The following is a 19852-nucleotide window of genomic DNA, read 5'->3' on the forward strand; positions in this document are numbered from 1 at the left end:
ATTTGATTTTGGGAGAATAGCCAGTGAATTAGGCTGTATGATGTTAATTGTGAAACAACCTGCCACTGTAAGTCATTACATCTATAGTGGCTATATGCCATATCAATGGTATTACAGTAAGAATCACCCAAATGACTGAAGGATGGACTTGGAAACCAAGTGAAGTGCTGTGGTGATGGTACTTGAACTGGTGCCCAGCAACTTCCTGAAGATCAACATCTTCAACGCACAGACCGTGGGCATGGGTTGTGCCAAATACACCAGCCACAAGCTCCGGAGGCAGCGTGCAACAATCCAACACTGCACACTACCCTAAAGGACTGCTATGACAGATCAAGCCCCTGAGTCATGGATTAAATAAAATTGATGAACACATTAGAGGGATGGCCCATAGACTGAGGGAATGATATCTGTGTGTGTATATCTATCTATCTCAAAGACAGGGAAAGTGGTGGTGATTAATTGGAAAGCGTAGGACCTGGGCATGGTGTAGATGATATAGAATAAGGGGTGGATAATGTCCTGGATTCTGCTGTGGGGGGCACCACCAGCACAGCTGACCCGAACTAGCCAAGGGGATATTCCATACCATGTGATTTCATGCTCAGTATATAACTGGGGAGCAGGCTGGGGGGTCAGGGTAGTATCACAGCAGGGGAAGTGGTGGAGTGTCAGGTTCTGGGTGGTGAGCAATTGTATGGTGCATCACTTGTTTTGTATATTCTTTTACTAGTACTATTGTTGTAGTTGTAACTTCTCTCCTTATGTTCTCCCAGTAAACCGTCCTTATCACAACCCATGAGGTTCTACCTTTTTTTTTTTTTTCTTTCTGATTCTCCTTCCCATCCCACTGGGGGGGGCAGGGAGGGGCAGAAGCGAGCAAGCGGCCTCGTGGTGCTTTGTTGCCAGCTGGGCTTAAACCACAACATGAAGATATTCAGGACTCGGTTTTGCTATTGCTTGAGGCTTTTTCTACAGGAAAACAGTCCAGTTGAGATTTAGACATCAATAAGATGATCAATCATAGGGCTGAAGGAGCTTTAAAGAGATCACCAAGTACAGCCAAGTTCCTGAGGCAAGATCATCTTCAGTGAGATTATTCTTGCTTTTACAAAGCTCCTAAGTTGGAGACTTCAAACCACTAGTATCTAAGATGATGCTTCCTTGTTGTAATTTACAGCCGTTACTTCTTGTCTTCTCTACTATGGGCTTGAACAACAGGTGAACCTCCTTCTCTTCCACCTTTTACTTGATAGACTGCTGTCATGTCACCACCTAGTCCCCCGTTCTCTAGGCTAAACAATGTCATCTTCTCTGATTTTTCCATACGGCACAGTGACTCTTCTCAGCATGTCTCAGTTCTGTCCAACTGCTCCACATCCATTTTCTGTTGCAACTAAAACTGGACACGGTACTGTAATAAGGCCTTGCCAGATCTGAGTAAGGTAGAAGGACCGGCTCACATATTCAGCAGCTTCACATTGCTGTTTATAAGTCCCAGTCTGATGTTTGATTTTCTTGCAGTGATACGATGCTGTTTGCCTGTGCTCAGGAATCATCTCGGATAATCCACAGATCCTTTCCTACAGAGCACTACTTTTTTCAGATTGAATCTCCACTTGCCAAGACTCCCCTTTGACCTCAAACCTGTCCTCTGGCAAGCTAGCTACCTTCCATCTAGACCATCTCTGGATTTAGTAAACCATGTACTCTCTTCTATCGCTCCTCTCAATTAAGCAAATATTAAACAATACCATGCCAGGACAGTCCCTTGACAAACATCTCTCAGCGCACCTCTCCATTTTGACTCTGAGTCAGTGCTAATTACCCTGAATATGTTTTTCCAACTGGTTTTGTAGCCAAGCAATAGCATTTTTATCTAAACCATCTTCCCCAATTTGCTCAGAGTCTGTTACGAGAAACCTTAAAAAATTCCTAGTATTTGACATCTACTGCAATTTATATGTCCACAAGATCGGTTAGGCGATTGTATGAGGAGATCAGACTGCTGTGATACAATTTGGTCTTGACATATCTGCAGAGAAGCAGACAGGTAGGTTAACAAAAGGACATAAGTGCCACCTAACTGTCATTTCAGATATCCAAGACCCATATCCTCCAAACTCATAACTTCTAATAATCTAAACTCCAGGGCTTTTATGGTTCTTCTAGGATGTGTGTATTTTCCCAAATGCAGTCTGCAGCACAGTAACATTTAGCTCTTAAATCCCAGCAGCATTAAGAGTCTAACTGAAGCTATGTGGAAAACAAACAAAGATTTAATGGGAGAGAAATGAAGAAGAAATTATGTCATTCATCCAGGACAGAGACCTTCAAGTTCTGGCTGCTGTTCAGAACAGTTTCTATATTTTCCATTAGAATGTCACTGGATGAAAAAACACAGATGGATATTAGGCTGAACTTAAATTTCTCTTTCTAAACTACCCTTTTAACAGAGGAATTGTGTGTACTGCAGTGTAATGATGCAGCTTGTTGTGATTAGTCACTAAAATGTTAGGAACCACAGAGGCGTTAATTGTACACTGTAATTGCTGGGTTTTGTTTCTTGGTTGTTTTGTGTTGGTTTTTTTTTTTTTTTTCCCCCTGAGGTATAGCATCTGCTAAACACAAAAAGCACCAAACCACCAAGAAACAAGTACTAACCTCACTGGAGCTGTAATTTCTGACTTCACTTATTTTTATAGCCTTGTTGACATTAAATGAAATGTTATATGGATAATACTGCATTTCTCTTAGAATTTTTTATTTCTGTTCTGTTTATTTGCTTTAGTCTGTCACAGTTAACTGCTAATCAAGAAGAAAAGCATGCAAGCACCCATGTGTAAGCACAAAATCAGGTAGTGGTGGAGCAAATCTCAAACACTAATACAGTATGGTTTATGTGCCAAGCAGACTGGACCATCTAAAACTAGGCTGTTTCCCCATGTTTTACTCTATGAAAAATCTCAGGTTTGAATTAGTACTGCACTAATCCTACAGTGCTGGAGATGGGTTTTTCTTGTGGATAAGTTTAACAGGTTATCCTAGGAGCAGTTTACGTTGAATTTGGGACTTCTGTAGGGATGCTCCATCTCCTGTGGGTTTTACGATCTTTAATAGAATGCAGCTTTTCCTTAATTTAAGCCATTTACAAAGTATTTCTACTCTGCCCTGCCTTCACTAAAGGCGTAAGAATTTAGCTCTGACACTTCAGTACTTCAGATTTGGCCAACAGGTTCAGAGCTCTTCAAATGGTCACATGGACAGTGTGATGGAAACATGTACAGTGTAAGCAAAAAAAGCATAATTTCTATCAAAAAGGATTAAAAAGTTGAGAGGTAGAAAAATAAGGCTGACACTGTCACTCCTAGAGCTCCTGGAAAGATTTACCTTATGGAAATAAATTCTGCCAGTCTAAAATGATAAATACTGACTTTTACTCTGAATCCTAAAGAGTGGAGTTAAGAAACCACCACACTGAAAACTTGATGTGCCTATAATCCATGTTGCTTAACTTTGAGATCATTAACCCATGTTACTGATCTTCTAACCAGAAGATGAGACCTGGATAGTTTTTACATCTAGCAAATATGATGGTAGCAGAAAGTAAAGACTTTTAGAAGGAACATGAGACTGTAGGAGATCACATGGATCAGCTCTGCTTGTTCTGAATGGCAGAAAACTAGACAGTTTACATCTACTTTGAAATGGTCCATGTAGCATCCAGCATGCCACCGTATGCAACAAACCACAAAACACTTCCTAATATATACATTCAGTGAACGATAAAAAGATTCAAGCACCATCGACTCTGCAAAAAGAAAGGGGAAGATCAAGAACATGACTAATGCCTAGGCACTTGAAATAGTTGCTGTGGTTGTGTGCATAAATATAGTATTTTTCTGCTTGCTTCTGGAATTAATTGTGCGGTTTTTATAGCTTAAAGTTGCTTGTCGTGACATATTCCACTCAGAAAAGAGGGTGTATTTCAGAGAAGGATTAAGTAACACAATCTGTAGAAATATTACAGTATCTGTAATGAATGTATTATAATACCTAAAAAGAAATTAAAATCCTTAGTTCCGCAAATACTTAGGGACATATTTAACCTACATCAAATCTTTGTTCCTTTTGAAAAATAAGGAATGTCTTTGATGTTTCATTATATTATACACACACATATGTGTACACATGCATCCTTTATTTTAAAATGTCACTGTGTTAAGAAAAACTTCTTAAGTATATCTATTTTGAATGTACTGTATGAACTATGTCTTGAAATTATGTGGAAAAGTCTCATGTCCTGAACATGTACAGATTGCAAAATTGTAGTAATTATATTTCAAAAGTTGGAATTTTCTGCATAAAAACACAGGACAATATCCTGATCACAGAACCACAGAAGCCATGAGGCTGGAAAGGGTTTCTGGAAATCACCTGGTCCAACCACCATGGTCAAGCAGGGTCAGCTAGGGAAGGAAGGTTGCTGAGGGACATGTCCTGGCAGTTTTTAAGCATCTCCAAGGCTGGAGCCTCCACAGCCTCTCTGGACGACCTGTCCCAGCGTCTGACCACCCCTACAGTAAAAAAGGTTTTCTAATGCTTAAATGGAATTACTTGTGTTTTAATGTGTGCCAATTACTTCTCATCCTGTTGCTCGGCATCACTGAGAAGAGCCTGGCTCTGTCTTCCTTACTCAGCCCCCATCAGATATTTATACATATTTATAAGACTCACTTGAGCCTTCTTCTCTCCTGGCTAAACCACCCAGCCCTTGGAGCTAAAGAGAGCAAGCCCTCTCTTAGGCCAGCTGCTTTGGTCCCTTAGTCATCTTTGTGGTCCTTCACTAGACTTGCTCCAGTATGTCCATGTCTCTCTTGCACTGGGGAGCCTGGAGTTGGACCCAGCACTCCCGATTGTGTCTCACCGGTGCTGAGGAGAAGGGGCAGGATCACCTCCCTCACGCTGCTGGCAATGCTTCTCCTAACAGTCCCGCGTGCTGGTGGCCGCCTTTGCTGCAAGGGTGCACGGCTGGCTGCTGACAGTTGTGTCTGCTTTCCTGGTGGAAATTCTGACAGCTCTGTCTTCTGCCGCTGGAAATGGGGAAAATATTTTAACACATCTCCTACCATTAAAACATTTGAAACTTGAAAATCTGGAACACGTTATGCAAAATACACTGCAATAATTATGACTGTAGGTTTGTGAAGAACTTTCACATAATCAAAGGTCTAAGAATGTTGTTTTTTCAGTATCTTTCTCATTGGTAATCTCTTCTAATCCACAGCTAACATTCATTAAAATAAATTTGGTGAAATAATTGTAAAATGTGTTAAAAATATTACTTTAAAAAGTATAAACCTTTTAAAGTATGCATTTTGTTACATCTCCCTTTCTTTATTTCTTTACTTCTGTATCCTTTTAGAAGGAAAACACCTTGCTTGAAAAAGCATGAGTGAAAAAAGTATAATCTTTTGAAGTGGAAGTTCCTGGTCTTTGTAGTTTAAAGATTAGCCTTTTATTAGATGATCTTGACTGCTGAGCAACCAATTTGTGTCAGTCCCATGAGAATTCTTTAAATTAAGTTTAGCTGTACATTTCTGAGAAAATTAAAGACTTTTTGGAGCTCTAAAAGAAAAGACCGTATTGGATGAAAATTGGATGAAAAGGACATAGTCCTTTTCATTAATTTCCTCCTGATGGAAAACTGTTCTAAATTCATTTGTATGTACAGGCATGAACACTTGTATGTATCTATATCTTTATTTATATCTCTATCTATATGTCTGTATCTACCTATATGCACATGTAATCAAGGCAAGGTGAACAAACAGATTTCAGATATGGGGGTGTGGGGGTTTTAGCCTTGTCATTAGCACTAGCAGGTACATGACAAATTCCCATGTCACTTAGGTTGTAGCTGTAGACCTCGAGCATGCTTTGGAGCATGTATGTTGCTCGCAAAAAAAGCTCGCCATGGCATTCACACAATGTATTACCTTATCAGGACAGAAGGAAAGAAAAACTGTAGTACAACTGATGAACCTGATACAGCTGGGGTTAGGCCACCTAAGACAGGATATTAAGAAAACAAATATACAGAGAAAATGTGATGCTTAAGCAGGGTTGTTCTGTTCATGAACTAAGAATTAAAACTAAGTGATGATGATGGTAGTCTTTGGGGATGTATTTTGATGCTGTTCCAAATTCCTTACCACGAGTACGTAATTTTGATACACCTCATCTCCTGTACCGATGATTGCCAGGCAAATGTGTTAGGGTTGTGCTGGCAAGCAGTAAACTTGGCCTTGCCTTTACCACCAAGCTGATATTGTGGTGGTTTTAAGAAGTGTGAATGGCGAGATCTTCCCACAGAGGCTTTGCAAGCACTGCAGCACTCCAGCCTCGACACAGACATGTCAATAATCCCCAGCTGAAGACAATGCTGGTAACAAGGAAACCACCCATTACTGACCTTGGTGACAACCAACAGCACAGATAAGAGTAGCCATACAATTTTTAGCGCTAATCTCTTTCTCCCATTTCCTCCCACAATCAGACAGGGCCTGTATCAGCTTCTGCACCTTGTCCTGTCAGGCTGATTTCAGATAAGATTTAGGAAGCAATAGAGGATAAATCCCACACTCCTAATATGTGATGACTAGCAGGCTAGTGGCTGTAAAAATAAATGTGCTAGAAGTCCAAGGCATCTGTCACACCTTGGTGGAAAGTATTCAATAGCTAATGCTAAGTACCTAATACCCAAAATACCTACTGTGACTGAGATTTCCATCAGAAATGCTCATTCTAAAAGAGCTTCTGAAAATATCATCAAAGAATAGTTCAATAATCTTCAGAAATCTGGAGCATATTGTAGCCTCTACAGATATCTTGAACCCTACTGCACAGCAATTCTTCTCCTTTGAAGTAAATTAATACCTTCCTTTTGTATCTGATCTTTTATTTAAAAAAGGAAATAAAAAGTGACATACAAATATGCATTATATATTTCCCTCCGAAAATGATGCTGAAAGAACAGCAAAATCCAAAGGCCAAAGGAAAGCTTATGTGTGCACTATTACTGAGGTTTGAATGAAGTGATTTTCTTTGAAATCTGTGCATTTTCTTGTGAAAGCCTTATGCTGCATGATTTCACATAGCAGAAAATGCTTAAAACAAGTTAGCAAGATAGGAGAACCATATCTTTCACAGACTATGTGTTACTGTGCAAGCCACTTCAGTAATTTTTTTTTTTCTCCAAAGACAGTAGACACAGTGTTCTTTATCCTCCATTCAACCAGCTTGAAGTGCCAGCCTCAGGCCTGATTTGGGGGAATCTTTTCTGTCTTCATACTTTCCTGTAAAGATATGGAAAATGTTTAGCATTTCTGAAAAAACAGGCTATTAATATTTTGAGTTGGACATCTAGTTGCTGAGATATTTGCAATTTATTTAGGAATTTCCACATGTCATTTTGTATCTGTCTCGGTTGCATATACTGAAATGAAGAGACTATAATCTTTTCCTACCTCTGTTTTTGGAAGAAGAGTTTCAAAGCCAGGAACCTTGGAGAACCCCTTGGGAACTGCACTGATTGGCACAATGAAAAAAGAACGTGAGTTTTTATTTAGCACCACGTAAATTACACCTGAATCGATTGATTGGTAAGAATATAAAGAAATATTGCAGAGATGCTATATCATACATATTCACCCTTGTATACTGAATGAGACAGGAATTAGTAGAAAAAAACACTGAGCTCATGTAAAGGTTCACATAATGCAGAAGAGTAGGGTGACAAAACTAAGGTAACACAATAATTATTAAATTTAAAGACTTGCAGCTGCAGTAAGTACTAGTATCTTTTTTGCATAGTGCTTATGCAGATTTTCATATATACTTAAGGAAAACTGAAACATCTTCCCAATGTGTAGAACTGTCAGTAAACTGAGGAATTTTGTGTTGATGACATGATTGTCTCTCACTTGGGCCAAATGAGTAACTGTGGGCATCAAGAAGAATTATCACATGTGAGAAACAGCCAGTATAGGGCCACACAATTCTCTTTCTAAAAATGTTGTTTATTTTGGTTTTCTCCTTTGTTCTGCTATGGGAAGGCTGTGGCTACGTGAATTTAAGCAGCTACATGCATCTGGCTATAGGCATCCACGGAATATGGACTGGACCGGAGAGAGATTATATTTTTGACTCAGGAGAGTTGACTCTGGGCAACTTCTGCTTCTCTGAAGTGACACTCGAGTCACCTGTCTTGTGGTACAAACCCGATATCCTGCTAATAGCTTATAGAGAAAATAATTTCATGGGGAAGTCAAAGATTTTAATTTGTGGGACTAGATTCATGGGAAAGTTGAGATCTGCTTACTGAGAGGAACAGCTAATTTTATATTCACCCAACCCATGATGTGATGTGACTGCTTCTTAAACAAACTCCTGTGTAACTTAGAGTAACCTCATGTCCAAAGTTACAAGCTCTGGACCGGTATCTAGAGCTCACAGTACCAGTCTGTGATCAACAGAGTGTAAACATACTCTCATGTCATCCTCTTAATTTCTCTCCTGCTCTGGTTCTTTGTCAAGTATGAATATGTTTTTTGTACGGAAAAATCTGTCTGAGCTCCAAGCTACCTTTTTTTGCCAGATCTCAAGTTCCTACTCCCTCCTGTGAAAGAGTATTCCCATGAAAAGAACGGTTAGAAAAGTTGTTTCTCATTAAAAGTACCCAATTTTGTCCTTTTGCATCCTCAAATGTCTGAATAATTTTCCAGAAATATTTGAGTCGTGAAAGAGATCAAGCATAGGAAATAATAGCCTCAATAGTTAAGCCACAAGCTACTGAAAACAGACTTGTTAGATACAGAAGCTAATTTCAACTTTAAGCTTTGCCGTATGCTCCATTTTAAGTTCTATAATTAAAATTACCTTTCTGACATGTTTCATTCACTTTAGAGAGTTTGGAATTCAGCAAAAGTAGTGTTCAGCTCGGTGGTGTCTGATTCTAAAACTCTACTTTCATTTGAAAATTTTTAATAACATGGAAAAAGTTTTGCATCATTTGGGAGCAATGAAAGGGAACTTCCGTACATCAGTTTTATGGATGATAGGCTTGGATATAGTCAGAGTTCAAATTATCTCTGCAAATATACATCTGGAATTCAAATAACCACAGGTTTTTAGATGGATTGTTAGCCTTCTTACAGCAGCATAAGCTGCAGCAAGACTTTTCAAAGAGAGAGTATTCTTAATCTATTTTAATGCATTGCCCTCAACCAGGTAAGACTCCACAGCAAGCAGAGTTGAGGAGCAAATTAATTGTTTCTTTTTTCATAAAATTTGCATTTGGAACATGATTTTCATTCTTTGCTTTTAGTAGTATTCCAAGGCAGCACTGGAGTATGGAGTAACATATGGTCATTTCTGTATGTTTACAAGAAAAGCCATTTTTCAGATAAACAGCCATTAGCAAAACAGTAGGGGCTTCTAATCTTATTAATCCTCTAAAAGATTGCTGAGACTGGCTAGGGGGTATACAAAGCTCTTGCTGGCCCGTGTCTCCATTTTATTATAATAACAGAAAGCTGTTGTCCCTGCTTCATATTCCACCCCCGCCCCCCCGCCCTTTCCTCCCAGAGTGGTTGCTATGAGCGTTTGTTGTAGGAAATATGAAGCGAGGTCAGCGGCTGCTGTTCCTCCACGAGTGCTGCAGGCTGCAGCTACGCCTCTTTCATCCTTATGTTCAGATCCTAAATGACTTGTGCGCGAGCAAATTCCTCACAGGAATCAAGTACCCAGGGATGTAGGTATGTGTATGAGCTACAGACAAACTGATTGTAGGAAGAGGGTGTTATGGAATACTGGGCAGTTCAGGATTACAAATGCACAGGGTGCTGAATGCACTCTGTTTCTCCTTTTTGCACGTTTTCTGTTCCTGTTCTGCTTTGCTGAATCCCTGGCTCTAGCGAAGGATGTCTGAATCAAGCAAAGGGAGAGACAGGGATGTTCTGTGCAGTGCAGAGACACCCACTGGTATATTTAAGCAAAAAATTACCCTGCCACAAAATGCGTATGACAGCCATCTTAACTTCTGGCAATGAAATAAAAACCTGATATTACTGCATGTTAGGGAATAACATCCTTCACAGAGTATTCTAAATGTTAAATACACTGTGGCAGTATATAGCTGCCTGTGCTGCTATAGGGGACACGCCAAGCAGCCTAGCACTCCCTTCAGCAAGTCATCCTAAAGTAGACTTCCATGTTTTAGTGCTTCTAGCTACACAATGCAGCCTGAGGCAGTTTTGGAACTGAACATCATTCAGAGCAGTCCTAAGACTGCTCTAAGCCTTGCCAGGGGCTGAAACGGGTTTATGGTCCTCACTGTGAGAAAGCAGTTAAGGTGTCTAAAAATTGCAGTTCGGATGAAGCCTGTGCCAGAGTTTCCAAGCTCACCAACGTTTTAAATGCCTTCTGTTCCATTACTATATAGTTTGCCAATATGTAGAATCTAACCTGTTACCCTAATATGCTCTGCTATTCAGCCTTTATTTCCCAATTTTTCTGCACCTTTGGTACTACCACCCAGTTTTCTCCCTGGCATGCAGCCTCCGTCCCTGTTGCTTTCAGAGCACACCCACGGTGACAGCTCTTCTCTTCTACATGTTTGTGTATGCATACAATGCTCAGTATTGTATTAAGACACAGGAATTAAAGACCCAAGCCTATATCTCCAACTCTGGAATGATTAAATGAGAATCTGTCAGGGTTTTTTTTTTTAATGAACTATCTTTTTTTATCCTTGAACAACAAGCTTCTGACCTATATGGTTGGGGAAGTATGACCTCACTGTAACTGACGTAATGGTATCTGCTACAATCTGCAGACTGTAAAGCCATTAGGTCAGTGGTATGTTGTATTTTAGAGAAGCGAGTTCAAATCCTCCGACATGCAAGAACTACCTGAGATGAAGGCTACAGGTGAAGCAGTCCTGACATTTCCTCCTGCCCCTCCTTACCTCAAGTTGCTGTAAAAATGTACGCCAGATGCCTCTCTGCTGCAGAGACCACATTTCTCATAAGGGGAAATGCATGCACTTTGGTGTTACTCCCCACAGAAAGGATTGATCAGGGAGCAACAAGGGGCCTCTGGCTGTCAGGCTCAGGGCCTTGGACTAGCTGAAGTTTTCTACTCTCTGATCCTTATTGTTGTGCAGGTGGCATAACCTAGTCAAGTGTTATTTGTGCTCTGCCAGCTGACTGTGTTTTATCTGTCACTCTCTGTAAATATACAGTGTCACCGTTTCAGCCCCTGCTCCTCCCAAAAGTTGTTTCATATACAGTGGGAACTCATGTCTCATAGTTTTGCAGGTTGCATGTTCCATCCCTCCTGAGTCCTTCCTGCAGCAGTCGTCTCAAATTTGGCAGCTCGTGACTCCTCAGCGGATTGTACCTCCACTCTGGCACCCTTTGCTCTCCTCCAGGCAGGTATGCAGCAAGCCCCATACTTATTTTGGGACAGCGCACCTTCCTGCCTGTGCATTTGCACAACCCTTTTGTCTTTTTTTTCCCTCTAGGAGTTTTGATTTCTGCAGCAATTTACAAAGTGGAAAATACCACAGGACTTGGGCTGAAGGGAGAGGTAGAGGCTTTAAGAATAAGTATCTAGCCTTTGTGGTAATGAAGAAGAATTAAGAAATACGATCCTGCATATAAGATGCAAAGTCCAGAAAATAAATTGAGGCTTAAGAAAAAAATCCCGTCCTTTCAAAATTATTCTCCTAACTTGGGAGGGGGGTATTAATTGACAGTTTGAAGCTGGCGTTACCGGGCACGTCTCTCGAGGATCCCGAGCATCATGCCTCTTGCCCTGCTGCACCCCTGAGGTCTGCCCCGTCTCCCACCTCTTTTTCCCGCTGCCAGTGTGGGGCACGGCCCGGGTACGGGCAGCAGCTTCATTTGGGCTTCACCCTGCCTTTGGGCATGTGCAGAGCGGACGGCTGTGCCTGCGAGAGCGTGTGAGTGGGGTGTGCGTGTGGGAGAGAGACGGTCTGTGAGAGAGACGACGGCCTGTGCCGCACATGCTCACTGGACAGCGCAGAGAGCCGTTCCACCTGCAAGCCAGCGGGACAGGCGTGGACGGAGGGACGCTGAAAACCCTCCGCGTCCCCGGCACTGCTCACCCTCGCCCCCTCCTGCTCTGACGGAGCGGCCCTCCCGCCGCCTGCTCAGCCCGCTCCCCTACACCCACCCGCCGAGACGGCGCACCCACCGCAACCAGGGCTGCCGGCGGGTACGCCCCTTCGCCCCTCACCTCCTCTCCGCGGCTCTCCTCACCCTGCCTTCGCCACACTCCTCCCCTCAGCGGGCTCCCCTCAGCGCTCTCCCCGCTCGCCCCTCACCTCTCCCCTCACCGCCTGCCCGCCCGCCCGCCCGTCCTCCCTGCCGCGCGCCGCGCGCGCGCGCACACGAGTGACATCACCCCTGTCCAATCAGCCGCCGCCTCGCCCCGGCGGGCGGGCGGCTGTCAGGCGAGCCGAGCCGAGCCGAGCCGAGCCAGGTGCGCGCGGCTGAGGCGGGACGCCGCGGGGTGACAGCCCGGCTGGGCGGCAGCACCGCACAGGTAGGGGCTCGGCTCGGCTCGGCGTGTCCCGTCCCGTCGTCCCCACCCCGCTTCAGAGACGCGAGTGAGAGCCCCCGCGGCGCTGCCTCCTGTGAGGGGAGAGGGCAGCCCCCCGGCAGCGGGTGGTCGCGGAGTGTGTGTGTGTGTGTGTGTGGCGGGGGGAGGCACCGCCGCGGGTGGGGAGTCAACTTCCCCGGTGCGGCCGGGGGGAAGCTGGGGGGGGGCGGCGGGAGGGCGGCCGCGGTCCCTTCGCCCCGCGGTTGGGCGGCTGGAGAGCCCCCAGCTCTTCCCCCGCGGACGGTACCGTCAGCCCGGGCCTGGGCGGTGGGGCCCGCTCCTGTGAGGCGGCCGGGGCGGCCCTCACACGCTGCGGGAAGCGGCGAGGAGGGGGCGGCGGCGGCGGCGGTGAGCCGCCCCCTGCCAGGGCGCCTGGCCGCTGGGGACGGGATTACTCGGCCTCCCCGGGCTGCCGAAAGTGGGACGCCTTCCCTGGGTAAATCCTCTGGCGAATGCTGTTCCCCTCGCCATCGCGGGGAGGGCGGCGGGGGAGACGCGAGCTGCCGCGCACATCCGCGCTGCCGGAGGGGCCGGCGGAGGGTGCCGCAGGGGGAAAAAAAAAAAAACCAAAACCCAAACCTAATTCTGGGTTTCGTCTCTGGTTCTTACTGGCGCACGTATGGATTTTGGCAGCTTGTGGAAGAAGGTGTCCGTGCTGTGTTGTGGTAGCGCATCCTTCCAGCACCGCTGTGGCTGCGCGGGTTGTCTGCCCCAGCCGCCTGCACGCCCAGGGGCGGCCTTGCTCCGTCTCCTTCACTCGTCTGCGTTCTGGGTGTATTTAATGGTGACCAGCTAAAAAGGGATTTTTTTTTTTTTCCATTGCACCTTCTTGCAGTAAAAAACAGTAGCGTTTCACTTTGCTTTCCCCTTGCAAAATGCTAATTATCGATCTTCCCTGTGTCACTTTTCCGTAAACGGCAGTAATTCAGACCGACGGTAGTAACACCTGCTGGTGAGAACAGAAATGCCGCTTGCGGACGTTGCCATTGCTGAGCTCTGCTAAAAGTCACCTGAAGGGGCTGAGCGTGCCCGTGGTGCTGTGCCTGAGCTGCAGACTGAGTGAGGGGCTCTTTAGGAATTCCATCTGCTCTATGAAGCGCTTTTTAATTCTGCTTGTAAAACCTACCAGAGATTATCTATGCGGTTAATCAACTATACTCCATTTAGTAATGAATGTAAACTATGACCCGTGAGGTAAGAATGTTTTCAGTGGTTATTATATTAAAGCCCATTAAAAAAAATATTTAAAGGGTTCTTTAAGGTTTTAAAAATAAACCGTTATGTAATTACTGGTGTGTACAACTTAGGCAAAAAATTGCCTAAAAACGCAGCCACCTGTGCAGAGGTGGCTGTGTCAAAGGCGGTGTTAACAAACATACTTTACTTAATATCAATCTTTTGTATAAAATTACTTGTAAACCAGTAAAAATAACGAACACAGGAATTGAAATTTCATAAGAGCAGGGGAAAGCATTCTGGAATAACCTGAAGTTACAAAAATTCTCCATTTTTCTCTACTGCCAGTGGTAACTTTTAAATGTCTTTCTTGCAGGGCAAATATTGTACAAATCCCTGTGAAAGGATGATCTTTGGCCCGTGTTGTATAAATAGGAGTAATCGACCAAAATTTCTTTAATATGAACTTCCCAGGAGCCTGTTGAGAATATGGAGCTTTTGTCTGTTTGCTTATCTCTGAATGTGTATTACCAGCATTAGTTGCTTAGTTTTTGTGTTTAGTGGTAGTCTACGTTGCATTAGGGTGTACCTTATCCATCCCTAAATTTTGCAAAAAGTAAAAATAAGAAGCTAAGCAAAAAGCTTCTATCCTTGTCAGTGTTTGTATTATCTGCAATGTTGTTCTAGACCAAGAAGAGATTTCTAGTTTTACTTCTAACAGACGCCAAAAAGTAATGCAGCCTCAACACAGCTGCATGATAATGCAAGAACTTATTTGATTTCATAGAATCTTAAATCAAGTATCTTAAACACCTGTAAAGGAAATCCCACATTCTGAAGGTTATGGAACAAAAAGCTTGTAAGTGCCTTTTTGTGTGTTCAGTGGGCATGGTTAGTGGTTGGACTCAATGATCTTGAAGGTCTTTTCCAACCTAAATGATTCTATGATTCTATGTGTGTCTTTCTGATACGGTCTTATCTACATGATCACACACTATTATTTTTTTCTACAGGAACCCTGTCTCATTCAGTGCATGGGCTGGATGGAGCTCACTTATTCAGTATTTTGCCTTTGTTTATCATTCTCATTGATCACTATGTGAGCCCATGATTTATTTACTCCACATTACTTAACTCTGCTTTGAAGACAGAACCGATAACATCTGTATGGGCTTTGCTAAAGTGCTTATCATTACGTGATCAGAATGCCTCACAAATAATTATTAGTTTATGAAACACTACCTGGGATAAGACAAGACTTTTACAGATGGTGAACAGAGGCACAGAGAGGGTTTGGTGAAAAGTATTCACTCATTTTTGGTGTCGAATTTGAAATTTCTATGATTTTTGTAAATATGTTTGCTCCAGTTACAACTGCCGCTGCTTTTAGTAACAGTCCTGAGTGCAGTTTGTAGTGCATTTGCACAGGTGCTTGTAATAGTGGAAAAGTGGTGAAAGACTGGAGTCCTTTCTGTTGTAGGCTTTAGAGAGAATGTGTCATGGTGGATGAGGGCTCTTTTGCCAGTCCTCTGCAAGCATGGTCCTTTTCACTTCATCCTTTATACATGTCTCCTAATGACAGTCTCCTTATCCTCCTGTAGCCAGTCTCAGTCTTCATTTTTTAGGTATTGCTGGTCTTGACCATTCAAAATTTGTCTTCAGTTTCTTTTCTCAGCCAGTCCTGTCTGTCCTTGCTATTTGCCTGTCAGCATTCCTTCAATTTACTTTTCTTTATTCCCTAGAGCTTCCTCTTCTTGATTTGCTACACAGTCCAGTGTAGTCTCCTTCCCTTCTCAGTTTCCAGTCACTTTTTCTGTGCTTTTACCAGGCATTGGTCTCAATTTTTACTCCTCTTCATAGACCATAAGATGGCTTTTGTTCTTCTGCACTGAAACAGCACAGTACTTTCTTCTAAGAAGTTGGTTAGTTTTTAGTACGTTTTTCGAGATACAGGAAAGAGCGTAGCATTAACTCAAAGCTTGCCTACGTTGATGGCTTCAAAACATAGTCACTAAATTAGTTTTTTGAAGTAAAAGACACTTTTGCTGAAAGGAAGAAGAAAAAAATGGACAATGTGTTTTTCCTCCATAGTTCCTTTTAAAAATTGAACTCTTGAATGAATTTTTTCAATGAGGTATGTAAGTATGTGTTTCTGTATGTGCATTGGCAGAAAGCAAGGACAGACAGGATGCTTACTTTGCCAAAGTTGTAAGTAGTAATAAACATTAGAAATGCTGAACAACTTAAATAGTCCTAATTACGAAGAGACATCAGCAATGCTGGCTGGAGCATATACTGTATTTTTGCTTAACCCTTCTAAGTTGTGGGGGTTTCTGGGCTGGCAAATAAAATAACTGATGATTTGGGGTTGGTTTGTGTTTATGTTTGTTTTTTTCATTTTATGTTAAGGTTTTGTAACAGCTACTTTAGATAAATATTTACAAAAAGAAGATGTAAGCCTCTCACTGAATTGAAATCTGAATAAAACTGACTGGTGCAGTTACCACTGCACCATAGGTTTTTGTTTACATAAGGTAGTCCTTTTGATGTGATAAAAATACCATTTGCAATAACTTAGTATCTCTCGTGTCTGAAATGGGGGGCATGGATGAGTTATAGTTTGCACCACAGACTGAATATTATAATTAATGTGAGGCAGTATGTAAAAACATTATTGTATCTGTGGAATCTTCTTAAGAGCTCGTACGAGCAGTGCAGTGTTGAAATGAAGAATTATACATATTTGACAAGTTCTTTGCTTGTATTTATATAATGGTTTTATAATTGACACATACTAGTCAGATTATGTGTTGTTCCCATGCAAAGGAGTTAGCTTGTAGCACAGAGGTCCTGATTTAGTTATGAGATGGGTGTTCTTTTTATAGCTTCGTTGGAAACATTCTGCTTTACCATAGACAATTCCATTTTCTCCAGTTTAGCAAAATACTTGAACACAAGATTAACTTGTGATTTGCTGTTGATTCCTGGTCAAACCAGTACTCAAAGTTGTTAGGCATGTACTTGAGTTTACTGCTGTATTAGTTTCAGCATTAAATTTTTTTTCTTATACATAAAATTTGAGTAATGCACTTCAGCTTAACAAGTGCTAAATTTAATTTATTTGTAAAAATCAAGGAAAGTTGTTGTTATATAAAGTCAAGCATTGGAACAGATTAGTCAGAGAGGTTGTGCAGTTTCCCTCCTTTGAAGTTTTCAAGACTCAGATGGGTAAAGCCCCCAGCAACCTGATCTGATGTCTTAGCTGGTCTGGCTTTGAGCAGGAGGTTGGGCTAGAAACCTCCTGCTGTCCCTTACAACGTGAATTATCCTGTGATGTTATCCGTTTTTTCTCTATAAGGGGGAAACATCAATATACAGTCTGAACAGTACTTCCTGAAAGGGAAAGGATACCTGTGCCAATGGGCAAAATGTTTAATGTCCGAAATATTTAATATTACAGACTGAATCCCCTTTTTAGTTTTCATTGGTAATTGTATTTAAATGCACTGCTAGATTTACTGTGTGCATTAGGTAGGCTTAATATTATATTGTAGGCCTGTTTCATGGGAGACAATAACAGAATTCAGTAGCTTGGTCAGTTAACATTGGTATGTTGTAATGAGCTGTAGCACTTAAGTAATGATGCCTCTTCAGTTTCATTGGAAGAAAGGCTCCCTGTTATTAATACAGCTGTTTTATGTTATGAAACATATATTTTTCAAACAAAATCTCACACAACTTAAATGTATATATTTAAAACAAACACTGGATGTAGGTAAGTGAAACAGGCTGCTAATGTTGTACCTAGCTAAGGTGCTAATCCTTCTGGAAAGATCAGTGCTTGCTGAATGAGGGAGATAAATTGGTGCCCTGTCTCAAGCAGGATGGGACAACAGAAGAGTGACTGGTTCTAACACATCAGCTGCAGCGAGATGGGGAATTTAGGATTTACTACAACTGGGAAAGAAGTCCATGTCATTTTAAACTTAAGTGTTCTGTAAATGCACTGATTTTTTGGAGTGCCTGCTTATAATTCAAGTAATATATGATGCAGTGATGAATACGTCATTTTTTTGGAAAGCTGTCATGATTTTATGAAAACCACAATTTCACCTTTCACATACAGTTTTTTGTTTTTCACAATGTCTGTTCTTCAGGCTTTTCATGTTCAAGCCTAATCACAGCTCAGGAGGAATAAAATAATTTATTTTGTTTCTTGTGTGAGAAAAGAGAAGCAGCCTTATACCGTAAAGATTTCTTAATGAAGACTTCCTTCTAGATAACCAGATTTCCAACTAGTATGCTTTCTCTGAAACTTGAAACAAAGCTGACTTTGTTTTGATAGAGGCAGTCAGTTGTCTTGCCAATTACTCACCAGTAAGACCTAAAATAAAGTTGAAAAAAAATTAAATATATCAATATGTTGAAGATCAAACCTGTATTTTCCTTTACCAACCATTCTTAGTGAACTTCTAAAAGTGCATAGTAGGATAACTTATCTGTTGATGAGGCTTGCTGTTCCTAGAAGGTAGAAGACTCAGTCCTGTTGCTAGTAGTGCTTTTAGCTGAAGTATTGCATTTTTCCACTATGAACATCTTTGAGCAAAGCAAAAAGAAAATAATGATTAAGATAAATGAGAAAGAACAGCTAGAAATATACATTTTTGTTGTTGTTTTCTATATTTTTTCTTGTGAAGAATAAGGCCATCGCTCTTTTGTACTATTGCCAGAAGTCCAGCTCCCCTTTCATCAGCTGTCTACAGTTTAGTTCTTCTATAAAAATGAACTTTGGAATATTGAACAGTTTCCACTTCAGATTTTCATTATAAAGGAGCTCCAAGGGACACCAGCTGCTGTTGAAATAGATCTTGGGAAGCCAGGCATTCTGAAATGCTCCTTTTTCCCCTTCTTGCCACTTCCTGAACTCTCTTCACTCTTGATTTTTATTATAACTTTTCCCTCTGACTTTTCCTGGCCCTGTAATTTTCCACAATTTTTAAACATGCTAATCTTTTGAAAAAGTATCTAGTTCTGCCACTTACACTAGGTGTAGCAATGACATCCCTGGAAAAGGCACAATCAGGCCATCACGATGGTAAAATTAGTCTGTAGCTTGACTGTAATAGGTTGGTTTTGAAAGTTACAAACTAAAGAGGGGTTAATGTGAAAGTTCAGCATTATCTGAGCTTAAAAAATTATGTATGAATTTCTTTTCATTGCTTTTATGTCTTTCTTGACTCTTTATGTAACACGTAGGAACTGTGCCGGCTATTGCAAAAAAACCCACTAAAGAATAACCAGTGGAATAGTGCTAATGCTAGGTCAGTTATACTTTGTTGTTTAAACACCTTACATTTCAGATTTGCATTAGGTCTTGTCAGATGGGCACTTTGTGATATGTGTGGTTTGGATTTTATTTTTATGTGTTTTTTTTGTTTGTTTGTTTGTCGGGTTTTTAAGTCAGTGTAGGAGAAAAGGCTTGTCCTCAGAGTTATGGAGGAAATGCTGAATAAGATCCTCAGTTCTGTGGTTCATCATAGTTCATTACCTCTTTCTTTTCTTGATGTTGATCTGCCCCATTGAAAGGTAGATTTTTGCAAAATTTACTGATGCATTAACTGAAAAATTACAGTATATGGTGAGTAAATCCTATCACAAGCAATTTATTTCAAAATTTTTCTCTTTTTATAAACAGTTTATTTGTGTAAGCATAGTATTAGCGGTTTAGATGAGGAATTAGTTTCCCTTTAAGTAACTGGTATTTACAAAATAAGAATCTGGAAAGCATTGACAAAACCTAATTAAAATTATAAAAAAATTGCATAATGGAAAAAATATATAACTGTCTCGTCTGACACATTAATCTGGACTCATCCAGTCACCATTACATTAACATACATTTGTATACATACACAAACATATCTATATGTATGGTCTTCCCCCCCCCCCCATGCACTTCTATTTGTCTGAAGATAGTGGATTGAAG

At 41.5% G+C, this 19852-nt stretch overlaps 1 protein-coding gene and 1 long non-coding RNA gene across 3 annotated transcripts in view; one reads left to right on the forward strand and one right to left on the reverse strand.

Moving 5' to 3' along the window:
• Nucleotides 1–520: 520 nt before the first annotated feature.
• Nucleotides 521–12377, reverse strand: LOC138688997 (uncharacterized). 2 transcript variants are annotated; one of them, XR_011327805.1, is made up of 3 exons: nucleotides 12325–12377; nucleotides 7530–7590; nucleotides 521–7358 (listed from the first exon to the last, which is right to left on the reverse strand). It is a non-coding gene; the product is annotated as an uncharacterized lncRNA (long non-coding RNA). The 2 variants fall into 2 exon arrangements; XR_011327806.1 differs by lacking the exon at nucleotides 12325–12377 and adding an exon at nucleotides 11839–12079.
• Nucleotides 12378–12532: 155 nt separating this feature from the next.
• Nucleotides 12533–19852, forward strand: part of CNTN1 (contactin 1) — a 259393-nt gene continuing 252073 nt past the window's right edge. The window contains exon 1 of the mRNA XM_069802195.1: nucleotides 12533–12633. The gene's annotated coding sequence lies outside the window, so the exon portion shown is untranslated. The remainder of the gene's footprint in view (nucleotides 12634–19852) is intronic.

Source organism: Haliaeetus albicilla, chromosome 14 (genome assembly GCF_947461875.1).
Source record: "Haliaeetus albicilla chromosome 14, bHalAlb1.1, whole genome shotgun sequence".
Taxonomy (NCBI): domain Eukaryota; kingdom Metazoa; phylum Chordata; class Aves; order Accipitriformes; family Accipitridae; genus Haliaeetus; species Haliaeetus albicilla.